The sequence below is a fragment of the Triticum aestivum genome, chromosome 4D, assembly GCF_018294505.1.
Source record: "Triticum aestivum cultivar Chinese Spring chromosome 4D, IWGSC CS RefSeq v2.1, whole genome shotgun sequence".
Lineage (NCBI taxonomy): Eukaryota > Viridiplantae > Streptophyta > Magnoliopsida > Poales > Poaceae > Triticum > Triticum aestivum.
The window spans coordinates 90952522-90958412 of NC_057805.1; positions in this window are offsets into that span (position 1 = coordinate 90952522).

Below are 5891 nucleotides of genomic sequence, written 5' to 3' on the forward strand. Positions count from 1 at the left end.
CCACCAAAAAGAATTCCTTGGCGCCACGGGAGGGAGAGAAATGAATCGTAGAACCAAATTTTCTCCTCACCTGATCCGCAAGGGCAAGGCCAGGGGCAAAGTACCAATGCAGAAGACCCTCCATCATGAGGAAGGAACCTAGAGACCGCCATTGTTGGGAGGGAGCAGGTGGGAGGCAAGAGGTGGGAGGAGCCATTGGCTGAGCAAGTTTCGGGCACATGGTATTCCAAAGACCCTTTCTCTGCTATCCTACCATATCTACCTATATGCGGTATTTACCTGCCGTTCCAAGTAAATTTGCATGTGCCAAACTCTAAACCTTCAAATAATAATCTGTTTTGTGCCCGAATCGCTCATGTAGCGACTAGGGGCTAGCAGTATCTTCCATGCTAGGTGGGGTTATTCTCACGATGAGTGGACTCCGCTCATCATTCACGAGAAAATTTCTGGTAACTGGGATTCCCATTCCCTTGATCAAAAGATCGAAATCAAATCAAAAATAATTGCAAACAAAACTCCCCCAGGTTTGATGTTAGTTGGAGGCACCCGTTATTTCGGGCAAGCCATGGATTGATGATTGTTGGTGGAGGGGGAGTAAAAATCTTTACCCTTCTGTTTGGGAACCGCCTATAATGTATGTAGTATGGAAGATATTGGGAACTCTTGGTCGTTATGTTGACAATGAAAGCATACCTCTCAAAATTATTTTCATCTCTGTTTTTGCTTCGAGCTCTGGCACCTCTGCAAATCCCTGCTTCCCTCTGCGAAGGTCCTATCTTTTACTTTTATGCAAGAGTCAGTAGTATTCCTTCTCATTCCAACCTACTCTTTAGTTGGCAAGCATCTTGTGATGGAAAGATCTAAGCATATATGGCCATTCAAATATATTTGAGCATGAATTATTACTGTTGACATTACCCTTGAGGTAAAAGGTTGGGAGGCGAAACATTAAGCCCCTATCTTTCTCTGTGTTCGATGAATACTATTTTTTCTAAAAATATGCCTTGAGTGGTAGCAATCATGGAAGACTAAATGATAGTTGAGTATGTGAAGTTTGCTGAATCAAAGCTCTGACATAGACTCTTCCTGAAAATAAGATGAATTGTAATTGTTTGATGACTAATAAGATGGTTTGTTAGTTTTCAAGAAAGCTTATGATCTATACTTTAACATGTGAATAGTTTGTTACTTGATCATGAAAAGTTTTATGAGTTGAGCTACTGTTATGACATATAATGATGCTAGAAAAAGGAGATTGAAATTATCATTGATCAAACTTGTGCACCTGCTAGCACTCCACATAAAAAATTATGTTTTTATCATTTACCTACTCGAGGACAAGGAGGAACTAAGCTTGGGGATGCTGATACGTCTCCAACGTATCTATAATTTTTTATTGTTCCATGCCATTATATTATCTGTTTTGGATGTTTGTGGGCTTTATTAAACACTTTTATATTATTTTTGGGACTAACCTATTGACCCAGAGCCCAGTGCCAGTTTCTGTTTTTTCCCTTGTTTCAGTGTTTCGCAGAAAAAGAATATCAAACGGAGTAAAACGGAATGAAACCTTCGGGAACGTGATTTTCGGAACGAACGTGATCCAGAGGACTTGGACCCTACGTCAAGACATCAACTAGGAGGGCACGAGGTAGGGGGGCGCGCCTACCCCCTGGGCGCGCCCTCCACCCTCGTGGGCCCCTCGTGGCTCCCCTTACCGACCTCTTTCGCCTATATATACCATTATACCCTAAAACCTTCGGGGAACAGAATAGATCGGGAGTTCCGCCACCGCAAGCCTCTGTAGCCACCAAAAACCAATCGGGACCCTGTTCCGGCACCCTGCCGGAGGGGGGATCCCTCACCGGTGGCCATCTTCATCATCCCGGCGCTCTCCATGATGTGGAGGGAGTAGTTTACCCTCGGGGCTGAGGGTATGTACCAGTAGCTATGTGTTTGATCTCTCTCTCTCTCGTGTTCTTGATTTGGCACGATCTTGATGTGTCGCGAGCTTTGCTATTATAGTTGGATCTTATGTTGCTTCTCCCCCTCTACTCTCTTGTAATGGATTGAGTTTTTGTAGCGACCAGACCTCAAATGGTCTGTGCTGCTTTGCACCAGTGTCATCCCTGGATCAGTAATGCTGACACGCACAGTACAAATGGAGGATTTATAACAGAGTAGCAATCACACACTTATTACATCGAATATCTCCAAAGAGAATAAGTATGAAAAGCATGGCTTAAGGCCATCTAAAAACGATAACAGCGGAAGACTTGGAAGATAAGTGAGTCCATCAACTCCAGCGGCATCACTGAGTATAAGACCACGACCTAAGGCACCTTACTCGTCGTCTAAAAAGTCTGCAACATGAAACGTTGCAGCCCGAAAACGGGTCAGCACATAGAATATGCTGGCAATGTAACACATAGAGAATAATGAACAATAATAATGCTATACTACATGCATATATGGCTGGTGGAAAGCTCTATGGTTACAATTTTGCGAAAAGCCAATTTTATCCTACTACAAAGAATAAATTTTATTTAACTATCATGGTGGTTGTGAAACATTGAGATGGTTGACAGCATCTCAATCCCAATTAAGAAATCATCATTAACCCAACAAAATTAATTAAAATTAACATGGTGATGAGATTCACATGATAATCCAAGTACTAGATACTCAAGTTGTCCATAACCGGGGACACGGCTAACCATGATTAGTTTGTACACTCTGCAGAGGTTTGCGCACTTTTCCCCACAAGACTCGATCTCCTCCGTTGGATTACTCGCACTACATGGTGTTTGAGTAACGGATGACCGAGACACAGTCTTTCAGAAGTGTTTGCACCTTACGTATGGGTAGACAGTTACACCTACTTTCCCCTACATCTGCTAGTCTACCACTGTAAGAGTTCACACAACTTAGTCAACTATGCTAGAGCCCATAATAGCTTGCGGCTGCACACGGAAGTTTCTAGCATGAATAATCTCATGATCCCTTTGAACCTGGGTGGCGGTCCAAAAGAAAAACAGGCAATCCTGGAATACCCAGGTACCTCAATCCACCCAGATGTGAGTTTTAGTTGCCACCTTAAGTAAACCATTAATTAACAATCTCACATCTGTCATGGAAATCTCTCAAAACCCAATCCACGTCTACGAGCATAGCATGGCAATATAATAGCAAACGTAGAAGTAACTCCCAAGGGTTTGATAATAAAACAGGTAATAGGTACTACCTCAACTACTTCCCAAAACCCACAATTTAATTAGATCCTAATCATGCAATGTTTGAGGAATAGATCTAATGCAATAAAAACTGGGTATGGAAAGGTATGATCAAAGTGTTACTTGCCTTGCTGATGATCCGCAAAACCTAGCGATTCGAAGTAACAAGCGGCACACTCCGGGTACTCTATCGCAAACAAACAAGCATACAATCAGTACTCATCTAATGCACAGGTAAAACTCGAATGAAAGATCCAACCAGAAAGTTCAACTTAAGAACTCCGGTTTGCAAAAAGAATCAACTCGAAAGAAGCAACGAAAGTCAAACGGCGAAAGAAAGAAGCTTCGTTTACTAATCTGGATCTAGGTCAAATTTTACAGTAGCAAAAACTCGTTTGATTAGGTTAAACGGAAAGAGAATTTCGAGACGAAACTCTAGGCGCTTGAATCGCCTGATTCCGATAAACGAGCGAGAAGTTAAACAGAAACGAAGATTCGATCAGAAATCAAATCTGAGATAATCGTAGAAAAATCCGACGAAAAAGAAAAACGGACGAACGGTTAAAGAACGGACGTTCGTTAACAGAGAAAACCCGACGAACGCGTTCGTTAAAACAAACGGTTCGGTGAACGCTCGCAAAATAATAAAACCGAAAAAAACCGATCTAGGGTTTTTTTTAAAGCGAATGGTTTTTTTTAAAACCGGCAAAACGAGGCGAGGCAGTACCTCGTCGGGCGTGCTCCGGCGGGGCTCCGGCGAGGGCGGCGGGTGCGGCCGGGGTGCGGGGCTCGGGGAAGGGCGAGGGGCGGCGGCGGCGGCTCCCGTGCGGGCGGCGGCGGCGGGCAAGTGTGGCGGCGGCGGCTCAGCGGGTGCGGGCGGCGGCGGGCGAGGTGAGGGAGAGAGGGGTGGGGGTACGGGGTATATAAAGGTGGGGGAGAGCTCGGCTTGGAGGAGGGGGCAAGCTCCGGCGGGGCGGCTCCCGTGTCCATGGTGGACACGGCGCGGCGGCGCGCGCTCGTGCGCGAGGAGGACGGGGCGGGCGGGCCGGCCTACGGCTCGGCTGGGCTCGGCCCAGTCGGCGCGGCGCAGTTTTTTTTTAAACTTTCCGCGGAAAATAATTCGTAGAAAAATAAATAAAAGTCCAAAAAATATAAAATAAATTTTCCCCGTCTAGTTAGAAAATCTAGAATAGGGTGAAAAAATTTTAACACAAAATAAATATTTTGAAAACATGCAATATTTTTAATGCAATAAAAATTGCAAATAAAATCCAAATAAATTCCAAAAAATGATTTTAACATTTTGCCTCGAGTATTTCAATTGTTTTGGAGAAGTCATATTTTCTCCTCTCATTTATTTTAAAATGAAATATTTTTCCGAAGAGAAAATAATTAAAACCAAAATCCTCGTCTTATTATTTGATGAAAATCAAATATGAAAATTCGAGAAAATCCCCAACTCTCTCCGAGGGTCCTTGAGTTGCTTAGAATTTATCGAGGATTTGTCAAAATGCAATGAAACATGATATGCAATGATGATCTATGTATAACATACCAAATTGAAAATTTGGGATGTTACAAACCTACCCCCCTTAAGATGAATCTCGCCCTCGAGATTCGGGTTGGCTAGAAAACAGGTGGGAGTGGTCCTTCCATAGATCTTCCTCTCGCTCCCAGGTGGCTTCATCTTCCGTGTGGTGACTCCACTGGACTTTGCAAAACTTGATAACCTTGCTGCGGGTAACTCGGCTGGCATACTCAAGAATCTTAACTGGTTTCTCCTCATAGGTCAAATCACTTTCCAGCTGAATCGCTTCCAGTGGCACAGTATCTCTCAGTGGTATCTCAGCCATCTCTGCGTGGCACTTCTTCAACTGAGAAACGTGAAATACATCATGAACTCCAGACAATCCTTCGGGCAATTCCAGTTTGTAGGCAACCTCTCCCATACGTTCCACAACTCTGTATGGTCCGATAAAACGGGGCGTTAACTTTCCCTTAACTCCAAAGCGCTTCACTCCTCGAAGTGGTGATACTCGAAGATACACTCTGTCTCCGACTTCGTGAACTGTCTCCTTTCGTTTAGAATCAACATAACTCTTCTGCCTGGACTGGGCTACCTTGAGCCTATCGCGAATCAACTTCACTTTCTGTTCAGACTCCTTAATCAAATCTGGTCCAAACAACTGACGGTCTCCAACTTCGTCCCATAACAACGGTGTTCTACACCTCCTTCCGTACAAGGCTTCGAAAGGGGCCATCTTCAAACTGGTTTGATAACTGTTGTTGTAGGAAAACTCTGCATATGGCAAATTGTCGTCCCAACTAGATCCATAATCTAGTGCACAAGCTCTCAACATGTCCTCCAAAATCTGGTTGACTCTCTCGGTCTGTCCATCTGTCTGTGGGTGAAAAGCTGTACTAAATTCCAGCCTGGTTCCCAATGTTTCATGTAACTGCTTCCAAAACTTCGAGGTAAATTGGGTTCCTCTGTCTGATACAATGGTCCTCGGAACTCCATGCAAACATACGATCCTGGTCATGTATATCTTTGCCAACTTAGCACTGGTGTAAGTGGTCTTCACTGGAATGAAATGAGCCACTTTCGTCAACGGTCGACTACAACCCATATTGAGTCATAGCCTGAACGAGTCCTGG